We start from the raw sequence: 9,811 nt of genomic DNA, 5'->3' as shown, positions 1-9,811 counted from the left end.
TACTGAGGCTGGCTTTGAACACATGATCCTCATATCTCAGCCTCCTGAGCTGCCCCAGCAAAATAGTCTTTGTATCAAATGAATATTTTTGATGATTTCATTTTATCTTCACTCTACCTTTCTGTTTTACTTTTATTTGTAGCCGCTCCTGTGTTTGCACCACGCACTTTGACTCCTCCAGGCTGCCTTCAGTACCCTGCCACTTCACAGGCAGTCTGAGAATCTTTCAGCAACGTGCTCCCATCTCTCCCTCATCCTGGGTTGCCGTGCATTTTATTTCAACGTGTGTTTTAAGCCCTGTGATGCATGACTACTATTGGGCTTCAGTTGCCTCTCACGGAGGTCAGACACGCGAGGACGTCTGTGTGTGATCTTGTGCTTACAGTCATCCCTTAACCTTGCTGCTTTTCTCCTCCTCCTGTGTCTCGTGCTTTCCATCCTTTGGTGTGGATCCGAATCTCTCTGTTGCCATGTCCCTCTGTCCTGAAGAACTCCCTTTACCACTCCGGACTGGGTGCCTCCTTACCCAAACGTCCTTTTGCACCACTTGGCGCTGTTCCACAGCTCACTGCCCTTCCGTGTGTTTCCCTGTGTCCTTTCTCTGCTTTTCCTTCTGCGGAGTTTCTGTGGCTGAGTCTTCGACTTCACGGACCTTTCATCTGGCAGCATCTGAGCCACCCGGATCCCGTTCTGTGCACCTGTCCACCCTGGGAGCTCCATTTGGGTATCTTCTGAAACATCTCTCATTCTTTTTCTTACCTGTTCACAATTCCTCCACTTATTTTTTATTTTTTTTCAGTCATAGGACATAATGCCTTTATTCTACTTACTTTTGTGGTGCTGGGGATCGACCCGGTGCCCCAGGCGGGCGAGGCGAGCGCTCTGCCCCGAGGCCCAGCCCTCCTCTACTTCCTGAGTGTAGGGAGCATGCTTTGAGTGATTGCAAACTTCTCTCTTCTGGACCATCATCCGTCTTATTTCTGGGTCTGTTCTTATTGGTGGGCTTTGCTCCTCCTCCGGGCCGTGGCTTTCCGGGTTCCCTACCTGCCCAGCAGTTTCGGGTTGGGTGCTGGTGTGGGGGTAGCTGGGTGCTGGTGTTGGGGTAGCTGGGTGCTGGTGTGGGGTAGCTTGGTGCTGGTAGTTGGTGCTGCTGCTCTTAGTTGGTGTCGGCCTCCGTGCTGGAGTGCGGCTGAGTTGCTTGGACTCGGCCGGATCCTCCCAGGGTTTGCACAGGTCCAGAGGAGCCTTGCTTGTTTTGGAGGCACTGGGGATGGGATCCAGGGCCTCACACGCTCTAGGCAAGGGCTGGACCACAGAGTCACACCCCAGCCCCAGGAGCCTTGGATCCAGGCGAGGGGCTCCTGGGGCCCTGTGGGTTATGGGGCTTCTCAGCCCAGCTGCTCCCAGGCTGTGCTTCCTGAGGCCACGTGGGACATGAGCAGCTACTCGATTGCAGGACAGGCCCTCAGGTGACCACCTGTCGGCCTTTTCAAGCAGCTCTAGCCTCTTCTACTGACCAGGCTTCCTGGAACAGGCGCGTCAATGTCCTGTGACCCAACCCCAAACCCAGCCCCGGAGGCAGACTTCACTCCCCGCCTTGGCTCGCGCCCTCTTGAACAGAGGAGGGACAGTGCCCGCTCTCTCCATGGGCATGGAAGGAACAAGTGGCCGTTTCCTGAACTACCTCGTCCTCCACCTGCAAGTGGGAGCAACCACACTCACCAGGATGACCGGTGCAGGTGCCCGTGAGGACAGTCCACATGGAGCCAGCGCCTCCCAGACACTTGGCAAGTGCCCGTGGGCTTCAGGCTTGTGACAGCCGTCCTGAGAGGTGCGGGGAGTGGACACAAGTGTCCTGTGCTCTACGTGAACACACGGCCGGTGCAACTCCACCTCGTGTTCACCACAGAATGGGATCAGATTGTAGTGGGTCGACCCCGTGTGTCCTGTGGAAGTACAGCCTGCGGCCACGTCTAACAACAGCAAACAAAAATCATAAATAAAGCCGGACCACTGTTTGAGACGAGCTCAAATTTCAGGTTTTCCATGAAACTTACCCTTGACAGCACCTTATTCCCCTGACCCCCTTCATATTTTGTGATCATGCTACGCGGCTCTGCCCCCAGTTATCTCCCGCCCTGCCTTAGTATTCACAATGCCTCTTCCCGTTACACTTTAGCTCCTTAAAAAACCAAACAACAAGATGGCCTACTTCACGTACCCTCTTGCGGAAGAGTACTGCACATTTCAGAAAGAGCACAGCGTTTAGGTTTTACTTGTTAATGACAAGAACATTAAGTTGACCGAATTAAATATATTCCTGATTTATAATGATCATCCTAAACGTCCAATGGTAGAGTTCACTCTACCAGACAATTTAAGGAAAAAAGTCACATTCTGCCCTTTTTCTCCCCATCTCTCTCTCTCTGCGACTTTGAGCGGTCTGAGGATCTGTGTCTGCAAAGGTTGTAACGTGTTTAAAAAGCAGCTCACACTCTTTTCAGATGGTCGTTGTTTGTGTGATTGGAATTCATTCTGGCTGCCTTGGATGCCTTCTCTACAGATAACAGCTTGATACATTAGTGCGTAAGTCGATATCTTTAGAGAATGGTAGTGAGATCAGGGTACGGTCCACTGGGAAAAGATCAAAACACTGTCTCTTCTAAAAACCCCCCAACAGCCAGCGGCAGCCGGGTGTGTTGCCCCAAGTCCTCACACAGCTTTTCCAGAGGCCAGACCTGGGAGCCCCTCTGCACCTGCCCCTCTCGCTCCTGGCCTCCCGCTGAGTGTGGGGGTCCTGGTCGCGAGCTCTCTCCCTTGGTCCTTGGGTCTGCCCCACGGAGCACAGACCTCAGTCATCCCAGACGCCAACTCTCCTCTCCGCGAGCTCCCAGCCTCTGTCCCCACAGGCTCCCTCCCTGGGGCGGCCCCTGAGCCTCCCAGGCTCCTCTCAGGCTGCCCCCTGTGCCGTGGGCAGGAGCCACCCGGGTGCCTGAGCTGGAACTCCGCGGGTGACGTCTGGGGCCTCCGTGGGAAGGCGCCCGGCCCGAGGGGCCACGGGCGGCGGTGGGAGGTCCTCCGAGTCATCTATATTCATTTGTTCACTGAATACAAGCCTCGCGCAGGGGACTGTCAGAGCCAGTGCAGCAGAAGGAGGGTCCCCAGCCTTTGTGCCTTCAGGACCCTGAGAGCAAGTGTCACTGACCAGCTTTGTTTACCCCAGGGCTGAGTGGTGGCCCTGGCCCCCTGGCCCCCTGACCGGGAGCTCATCTGGAATCAGGGCACGGAGATTGTAATTCAGGATTCTGACATGAGACCAGCCTGGGTCACCCAAGGGGGCCCTCGATCAAGTGGCAGATGTCCTCGCGAGACCCGCAGAGGAGACACCGAGGAGGGGAAGAGGCCGAGGGAGACGGAGCCGGAGGCTGCAGAGCTGGGCCTCAAGCCGCGGATGTCTGGAGCCCCAGAAGCTGGAGGCGGCCGGCGCAGCCCCGGAGCTTCTGACGCAGGGTGGCCCTGCACCAGCCTGCTCCTGCCCCTCGAGTGGACACACCTCCACCCCCTGAAGCCACCCGTTTGTGGCCACTTGTTACCTGGGCCCCAGGAAACTCGCGCAGGGCTGGGTGAGGACCAGCCGGCAGGCGGAGCTCCCCAGCTCTCCTCCACACTGGCTGTGGGTGGCCCCAGCTGGGGCTGGCCCTGAGCTGCTGGTGTCTTCATGGGTGACACGAGCAGCTCGCAGACCTGAACCAAGACGATGTCCATCCAGTTGCCACGCAGCTGGGCAGGGTCCAGCCCCACAGCTGCAAGGCAGCCCCTGTTTCCTTCCCGTCTCTGCCACCCCGCCCTCCGCCCGCCCAGCCTGCTCGGGGGCCCCCCACGGCAAAGCTCGGCCAGCGAGGGCCCAGCAGGGCAGCGTGTGGCAGCCCGAGTCCCCCGGTCCCTGGCACCAGGCCACTGGTCACAGAGGAAGGTGTGGCCGCCAGACCCCGTTGTCCTGCTCCTCCGGGTCTAGGCTGCGGCAAGAACAAGGTGTTTGTCAATTCAGCAAATATTTACTGAGCAGACAGAGTCCTGCGGGCCACAGCCGAGCCCAGCGCTCGGGCTCCCCTGCCCCGGCTGAACCCAGGGCTGCGGCTGACCCCGCCTTCGGGACGAGTCCGCTATTTCCCACATCACCAGTGGGCAACTAGAACTTTCTGTCGGGTTTGGGAGGAATGTTTTATCCACCTGCTGAAGAGGAGGGGTTTCTCTTCCCATGAGGGTCCTTTGTCCACATCTGTCCGCAGAAGCAGCCCCTGAAGCCAGCTGGACCCTGCGGTCACCAGCCCAGCTGCAGCCTCAAAGGCAAATGAACGCCGGGTGGACAGAAGTCAATGCTCGATGGCTCCCTTCTCTTCCCAGATGCATGATCTATGGCGGTTTGGACGCTCGGCATGGATCAGGGCAGAGGGGAAGCTGGCCTCCTGCTGGCCTCCTGCTGGCCTCCTGCTGGCCTCCTGCTGGCCTGGTGGTGTCCTAGCTCTCGGGGTCTGTGCTCTCGGCCTCTCCTCCCACGTCTGGAGGTCCCTGTGCTGAGGCTGCCACTGGCCCCTTATTTCTGAAGAATCCTGGTCCCCAGCTATGAGGGACTTGTCTGCCCCCTGAGCACCCGAGACGTGGCACTTGGCCCTCCCAGATGCACATGGCACCGTCGTCCTTGAGCCTTCCTGCGTGAGGCACCCGTCCTGTCCCGGGCCAGTCAGAGCTTCAGGCTTTGGGTCTTACGGACGGGAGCAGCTGCGCATCGGAGGGGCTCAGCACCGAGGAAGCAGGCTCCTTCTGAAGGCGTTGGCAGGAGGTTCAAGGGGGGAGCAGGTGGTCACCACAGTGATGTGGGGATCTCAGTGTGGGACCTGGGCGACTGTACAAGGCAAGCCCAGGTAGTGTCTCTAAAACAAGGACCCAGGTCTACAACACGGGCAGCCAGGCCCAGGCCCACGAGGGCGCGTGGCTGCTCCGCAGTGAGACTTCATCTATCAGACCGTGAGCCGGAGCTGCCCACCCTGCTCTAGAGCCCTGAGTCCTCGGAAGGCAGGGTGCCCCACCCATGCGCCCACTCATCCAAGCTGACCACCGACTGTGTGCTGGGCCCTGGGCTGACCCTGAGGCTGCAGAGAGAAGGCCGGCGCCTCTGCCTGCGCGGATGTCTCAGAGAACATAAGCACCTGCTGTCGGACACCCGCAGGAGTCCCCAGGGCCCGGGAGGCCCGTGTCCACACCCCCAGGCCCTCGTGTTCCGCTGATGCCGACTCCTGGCCTGGGAGGACCAGGGCACCTCCGCGGCTCTGGGCCATGAGTCGGTCCCGAGGCTCCTTCTCGGGAGAGGTCTGAGGTGGTCCCTGGCAAGGTCGGCGGGAGGAGGAGCCGAGAGCCCACGGGGAGAGCCCAGAGAAGCACAGGGCCTGGCAGCTGGACAGGTGTCACGTGAGTCCCCTGCCCAGCACTCAGCAGGGCCTGAGGACGCCACTGGGCCAGAGGTTAGAGCTACAAGGGGAAGCCACGGAGGGAACCGGCTTCTGTCCTCACAGGGACAGGGAGCTCTGGAAGGGTCCTCTGTAGCATCGCAGCGGCTTTTCCTGCCCCTCCTCTCCCCACCCCCACCTCTCCCCCCTCCTGTCCCTGCCTCTCCCCCGTCCTGTCCTCACCTCCCCGTCCCCACCTCTCCCCCCTCCTGTCCCCACCCACCCCCATCCCCGCCTCTCCCCCCTCCTGTCCCTGCCTCTCCCTCCTCCTGTCCCCACCCACCCCCATCCCCGCCTCTCCCCCCTCCTGTCCCTGCCTCTCCCTCCTCCTGTCCCCCCCCCCCCCCGTCCCCACCTCTCCCCCCCTCTGCCCGCATCACCTTCCCACCCCGAGGACCAGGAGGCACCCCTCCACACGCCCAGCCTGAGGATCCGGCTGCTCCTACCCCCACCAGGTGGGCGCTGTGGGGCGGCCACCTCTGTAAAGGGACCCACCAAGGACACCCAGCGCCTACTGAGGACAGCAGCCCTGGGCTGTGCGGACTGCCCACCGCAGGAGCCCCCACCCCACCGGCCCTCCCCACCCCCGCCTCCCGGCCCTACCTCCCGCTTGTTCCTCTGTCCTCTTGCCCCCAACCTGGTCCCCTCTGGCCGCCCCCAGGACTTTCCAATGCAGAGTCAGACCACACCCTTGGGCTGCTCTGAGGGCAGCTCTCGGCCTCCCCTGGCCTGGAGGCAGCCCTGGCCTCTGCAGGAGGCCCCCCCCCCCCATGCTGCTCTCCCCACACAGGGCCTCCTTGCTGGTCCCAGACTTGTCCAGCCCTGGAACTGCGCCTGCTGCCCTGGCCGGTCCCCTCCCCCAGCTCTGCCCAGGCTGGCCCCTGTCCCCACACCAATGTCCATTCTGGGGCAGTCCCTCTCGGGCTGGCCCTGCCCCTTGCCTCCGCCACGTTTATGTCTTTCACAGACGGGTCAGAAGGTGCTCTGGCTGCGGGCACCTTCCCATCACCTCCCGCGCTGGGCACCTCTGTCCTCGGAGCAGCTGCAGCCTGGCAGAGGCCCGTCAGGCTCAGTGGTCAGTGCCAGGAACGAACATAGATGGACGGCAGGGGTGAGGGCGCCCTGGGCAGCCGGGGCCTGGAGTCTCCAGAGGGAAGCATCCCAGGGCGATGCCAGGGAACGGGGTGGCCAGGCCACGGCTTGGGTGCTCTGCAGTGACCATGGCAGTGATGGCCATGGTGGCCAGGCAGTGATGGCCCTCTTCCCCCTTGGGCTCTCTTCCGACTGCCTCCATCCACCACCCGACGTCCCCATCTGGCTCTCAACGGTCACCTCCTAAGGGGCCTTTCTCCCCGGTCCTCCTTCCTCCGGGTCCTTCTAGTTGGGGTGTGGCTGCAAGGGACTGGATTATGGTCCCTCAAGACGTCCACACCTGAATCTCAGTCCCCGGGAGCCACAGCCAGGTGACATTGGGTGGACAAGGGCATTGCAGACACACTGAAGCTCAGGATCTCTAGTTGGGGGCCCTGGGCCCCGGCTGGCCATGAGACCACAGGACTCCTCGCCAGGTGGAGGCCGGAGGACCTGACTGCAGAGGAGACGGAGCCCAGCCGGGAGCCGCAGGCCAGGCCACCCGCGGGCCAGAGGCTGGAGAGGCCGCGAGTCTGCGGTCAAAAGTCACCAGGGTGTGGACACGAGTTCTGGAGGTGCACAAAGCCACACCCGGTCCCAGCAGAGGTCTGGGCTACTGTCTGTGACCCCAGCTTTGGCTCTGTCGGGCAGGGCCACCGGCGGCTACTGGGGTCAGGAGGTTTGCTGGGAGCGAGGCCGAGGCCGCTGGGGGCGTCTCCTGGGGCAGCTCTGTCTGCCCCACCAGGAGCGCCGGCCCTGGGGCGCCCGGGGGCTGATGAGGGCTGAGTGGCCGGCCTCCCTGACGGGGCCCCTGGGGTCCAAGCACAGGCAGCTGCAGGGGCTCAGCCATGCCAGAGCCTGGCCCCTGTCCTCAAGGGTGGGACGGCCCTCCAGGTCAGAAGGAGGGGACGTGTGCCTGGGCCTGCCTGGGCCTGCGCACTGTCCTGGGGCTCCACGTGCCCACCACCCCCAGGACCAGGCACCATTCCTAGCCCCGGTCCAGCGCCCGCCTGTCCTCAAGCTGCCTGTGTCCCGCCCTCCTGTGCCCGGCCCCGCCCATGGGTTTCTCCTGAGGGAAACGCAGGCGCCTTAAGCTGCGGTGAAGCCACCTCTCCCTTAACAAGAGCGTCACAGGACCCCGGGGGGACACGGCTCAACCTTTGTAAATACAAATGAAAAACACAGCGGTTCAAGGTCCAGAGGACCCAAAGTAACAGCTGCCCACTGACGTCACACGGACGGGTGCTCCTCACGGGCTCAGAGGCGGGAGCCAGCCCTTTCTACCCGGGAACCCGCTTCCGTCTTCCACGAGGGCCCTGTCTGCACCTCCTGCTCAGGCCTGCCCCACCATCTTTTCGGGGTTCAGAAATGGAATGCTGTCAATTCTGCCCCAGACTGGGGGCCTCTGTGTGCCAGGAAAAACAGTCCCCACCCAGTTAACAGGGAGATGGGTGGCAAACCACTTGTCCAAGTGACAAGTTCCACGGAGAAAAACCAAGCAGAAGTACACTGTGTCGGACGGGGTGTGACTTGGGGGCCACTATCCCCCTCATAGAATCAGGGGACACCTTGACAAGGTGATATCTGAGCAGTGACCTGTAGGGGACTGAGCCACTAGGCTATGTGGTGAAGAGTGCTCCAGGCAGAGGGAACGTCAAGTGCAAAGGCCCTGAGGCAGAGCAGGCCAAGTGCCTGAGGACCAGTGAGCTGGCCAGTGCAGCTGGGTGGGGTGTGCGAGGGAAGGACCCTGGGGCACAAGCCATCTCTGCTGGCGAGGGCTGAGAGCTGGGGAGGAGGAGGGTCTGCGGCTCAGAAAACCAGCGACTTGATGAATCAGGAGCAGAACTCTGACCATGTCTGCCCCTAAGCTCGATCTCCTGACCACAACATGCTTCTCTATCTGAGAAGTGACCAGGCAGCAGCAGCAGTGAATGTCACCACCACTGCCACACCATCATGGTTGCCATCACTGTCCTCAGGTCCTTATCATCACTGCTATCACTTAGAAAATAATCCTATCGTCACCACCATCCCACCATCTCCACCATCCCCACCATCCCACCATCCCCACCATCCCCACCATCTCCACCATCTCCATCGTCACCACCATCTCCATCTACCCACCATCCCACCATCCCACCATCCCCACCATCCCACCATCCCCACCATCCCCACCATCTCCACCATCTCCACCATCTCCATCATCCTCACCATCCTCACCATCCCCACCATCCCCACCATCCTCACCATCTCCATCATCACCACCATCTCCACCATCCTCACCATCTCCACCATCTCCACCATCTCCACCATCCTCACCATCTCCATCATCACCACCATCTCCACCATCCTCACCATCTCCACTGTATTCCCACCATCCCCACCATCTCCACCATCCCCACCATCTCCACCATCCCCACCATCCCCACCATCTCCACCATCCCCACCATCTCCAACATCCCCACCATCTCCACCATCTCCACCATCTCCACCATCTCCACCATCTCCACCATCCCCACCATCCCCACCATCACCACCATCATCACCATCCCCACCATCCCCACCATCTCCACCATCCCCACCATCCCCAACATCCCCACCATCTCCAACATCCTCACCATCTCCACCATCTCCACCATCCCCCACCATCTCCACCATCCTCACCATCTCCACCATCCCCACCATCTCCACCATCCCCACCATCCCCACCATCCCCACCATCTCCACCATCCCCACCATCCCCACCATCTCCAACATCCTCACCATCTCCAACATCCTCACCATCTCCACCATCTCCACCATCCCCACCATCTCCACCATCCCCACCATCTCCACCATCCTCACCATCTCCACCATCCCACCATCCCCACCATCCCACCATCTCCACCATCCCCACCATCCCCACCATCTCCAACATCCCCACCATCTCTACCATCTCCACCATCCCCACCATCCCCACCATCCTCACCATCTCCACCATCCCCACCATCTCCACCATCCCCACCATCTCCACCATCCTCACCATCTTCACCATCCCCACCATCCCCACCATCTCCACCATCTCCACCATCTCCACCATCCCCACCATCTCCACCATCCCCACCATCCCCACCATCCCCACCATCCCCACCATCTCCACCATCCCCACCATCTCCACCATCCCCCACCATCTCCAC

The 9,811-nt window shown here is 61.0% G+C and overlaps 1 long non-coding RNA gene across 1 annotated transcript; it reads left to right on the top strand.

Moving 5' to 3' along the window:
* The first annotated feature begins 637 nt into the window (after positions 1 to 637).
* Positions 638 to 2,002, top strand: LOC143392011 (uncharacterized). Its single transcript, XR_013090306.2, has 3 exons — positions 638 to 724; positions 800 to 984; positions 1,498 to 2,002. It is a non-coding gene; the product is annotated as an uncharacterized LOC143392011 (long non-coding RNA).
* Positions 2,003 to 9,811: the final 7,809 nt, after the last annotated feature.

This window comes from Callospermophilus lateralis, chromosome 2, assembly GCF_048772815.1.
Source record: "Callospermophilus lateralis isolate mCalLat2 chromosome 2, mCalLat2.hap1, whole genome shotgun sequence".
NCBI classification, from domain to species: Eukaryota; Metazoa; Chordata; class Mammalia; order Rodentia; family Sciuridae; genus Callospermophilus; species Callospermophilus lateralis.
Note: the sequence above shows the minus strand (reverse complement) of the source record. Positions and strands in the feature narration are given on the sequence as shown.